Genomic DNA, 3502 nt, shown 5'->3' with positions numbered 1-3502 from the left:
ACGTTGTTTCATTTGCCTCGCAAATTCAAGCAGGTATTCTTTGTAACGTAGTTTGAGGTTCTCTACTGCTGGTGCTTGTAAATTTGCTTTCTCCAGCTCCATCTGGAAACAAATTCCATAATCAACAGTGGAAAGAGGCAGCTGGTTGGTTTCAATGGCCCCTCCAAAGGCCGCGATCTCTGTCCACCTTGAGCTGTCCAGGACCACGGTGCTGATTGTTGTGACTCTTCGTAGCAGGCTCAGATAGAACGTGATGAGTTTGTGGAAAAGCCTGCTTGGATTTGTGTTTTCCATCTGAAACATCTTTTTCACTCGGTTTGCCTCCTGGACGATGGGCTGAAGGAACAGTAAGTACAGTTTGTTGACTGGATCTGAGTACATCTGAAACACAATCTCCGCACTGTAGCATCGGTCCTTGTGTTTTGCCAACTGGAAGTGCATTCTGAGCTCTTCGTATTGGTCGAGCACCCGATTCAGGCATGCACTGACAGCTAGCCACCTTGTGTCTGAAAGTTGGAGGATTTTTAGTGGAGCTTCTCCAACGTTAGTAGTTTCGTAGAGTCGCTGGTAGTTTTGCTGGCGGAGAGTGCTGTGTGAAAACCAGGCATAAGTTTGCGAAATCTGATACTCCACATTTCTCGGCAACACACGCATTGCATATGAGAGCAAAGTTGGATTGAGTGTCAAACACATTTCACAAACACAACGTTGGGGTTGTGCTCTCGAAATTAAGTGAGCAGCGAATGGTTCTTGACACACATAGTGTTGCATCCGTCGGTTGCGAGCCCGATGCATCGTTTTGGACACAGCTTGCATTCTTGCAAGAAATTCAGCAATGCTTCTGTTATTGCATTGGCATCTCCGCCGTCTACATTTTTGATGCCAACAAAAGTAGACACAATGCGCTGCTGTGCTTGGCTGTAATACCTTATTACAATAGCAAGCTGTTTTTGCATGCCCACGTCGGTACTTTCATCGATAATTAAAGAATAAAGTTCTTCCCCTATATCCTTTAGAAGCTGGTGCTGCATGTCTGGGCCGATTACATGTTTTTCTAGTGTAGAGCATTTTGTCCTGTGCAATTTAATGTCCTTTTGTGCAATTTGACCAACAAGCTCTCCCAGGTGATCCACGGTCAAAATGCTTGAATGGCAAGCAATGTGCGCTGCCATTCTAAGCTTGGCTAACTTTACAGAGTGGCCAACTTTCACTGTGGTTATGCCACTGTCAAATAATGTGCGAACTCGATTATTACAGAACGGAGCAGCATTTCTTGCGTGTTTCTCAGTTTTGCTGTGGTTTTCGAGATCACTGTGATGAGCACGAATCTCGCTTCTGCAGTAGCGACAAAATGCTTTGGAATCATCCCCAGCCACACGTTCTATCCATGCCTTTATTCCTTTTTCACTTTCCTATTCTTTTGTATACTTCTTCCCGTATTTAGCCCACTTACCAGGTGGCATGTTTCTACCAGGGGTTGCTAGCTAGCTACACTCACTACCAGACAGACCAGAGTTGAGATCGAGCCGCTGGTGTGGGACTCGTCACTCGTGGGAGACTGAGAGCATGGTGCTTGTGTGTATGTGGGCGTGTACCATGTCGTGTCGCCACCAGGTCTGTGTGACAAAACCAGCCCAATGGCCAGTCAAGTCAAACAGCATTGCCAAATGTATTGTAATATCTACAAAGTAACACCAAATGTTTAGAATGCCAGCATTAAAAGCATTTTCCCCTAAACAGTTATTTCACCTAGGTCCTAAATGGCCTTGTGTACTTAGATACAGAATATTATTGTTAAGTCCACATGGCTCAAAGATAACATCATTGAGAGACCACACAGAATTAAGGTTAATATCAAAATGAACTTTATTTGAGTAACAAAATGAAATGAAACAACGTTTCAAAAGGCAAATGAAACAAGTCTGCCTAACAACATGCAACAACTCCAGTCTCTTAGGGCATTGAGTCCATCTACGATGCTCAGTGTTCAGAAAAAACCCCAGCTTGCATCTCTGTCATTTCTCCACCTGTACACAAGAAACCTCGACAAGCTTGATCAACAGTGGAGAGTGCTGGACACGCTTCAGTGGGAGAATACAGAAGACTGCAAAACCGAACAGTTCTGGATTGAAGTGAAGTATCACATGGATGCTGCCGGTGACAAGGACTTTGCTGAGCTTGGATCGTTTGCCCTCTCACTTCTGGCATTGCCATTCAGTAACGCAGCTGTGGAACGCACATTCTCTCTGTGTCCAAAACGATGCATCGGGCTAGCAAGTGAACCGACGGATGCAAAACTATGTGCGGCAAGAACCATTCGCTGCTCACTAAATTTCGAGGGCACAACCCCAACGTCGTGTTTGTGAAATGTCTGTCTGTGTCACTCGATCCAGCTGTGCTCCTTATATCCAATGCGTGTGTTGCCGAGAAATGTGGAGTATCGGATTTCTCAAACTTATGCTTGGTTTTCACACAGCACTCTCCGCCAGCAAAACTACTTCATTCAGATCCACTCAACAAACTGTATTTACTGTTCCTTCAGCCCATTGTCCAGGAGGCAAACCGAGTGAACAAGATGTGGGAAACACATATCCAAGTAGGCTTTTCCACGAACTCATCACGTTGTATCTGAGCCTGCCCTGCTACGAAGAGTCACAATAATCAGCACCGTGGTCTTCCTGTCTTCATTAGCTTTCACGTAATCGAGCAGTGAGTCTCGTGGCACAGACTGACAGCTCATCCACATTGTTGCGTTGGAATGCGTTGATTCAACGGAAGGCGGTGGAGGAGTGTGGCGCGTAGGGTTCTGTTGATACCGGAGACGTTATAGTGAGATTGACAGGTCAACAAACCAATAACGTCACTAGCAAGCTGTGAGTAATAGCATGCTATCATTAGATAGGGTGCTCAGACACCTCGCAAATCCTATGATAAGTATTTTTCAGTTACAATAAAGTTTTTTTTTACATTGTACAGTGTCTATTTCTCGGTAACTTTAAAAAAAATCGAACCCAAAAAAAGTCAAACAACCAACTTGTAGGTACAAATACGACCATCTACGGAGTTTTGCAGCCATCTTTTTTTTTGGAGTTTGCCACTCTGTAGACGTGAGCATATACGGGATATGATTGGCCAGCGCCTGTGCTGTCAGTTATGCATGAAAGGCAATATGATTGGCTGACGCACACATTGCCTCTTGAAAAGTTCAACATGATTCAACTCTTGCCGCAAGCAAAGAATGAAACGCAACGCATGCGAACCAAACAGAGCCACAATTCAGTTCGGCAAAGGATGACGTCACCCCTTTCAAAGTGAATGGGGATGCGTTAACCCTGACGCATCAACGCAAACCAGCGGACAACCAATTTAACCCGCGGGGACACTTCAAAAGTAGCCCAATTCCGCGGTTGAACCACGGACCTGGCAACACTGCCCTTATATACAATGCTAGGGCTGGGAACCAGGAGGGCTCCTTGTAGGCCGCAAGGTGAAGCACGAAAAG

The sequence above is a fragment of the Sprattus sprattus genome (genome assembly GCF_963457725.1).
Source record: "Sprattus sprattus genome assembly, chromosome: 2".
Lineage (NCBI taxonomy): Eukaryota > Metazoa > Chordata > Actinopteri > Clupeiformes > Clupeidae > Sprattus > Sprattus sprattus.
Note: the sequence above shows the minus strand (reverse complement) of the source record.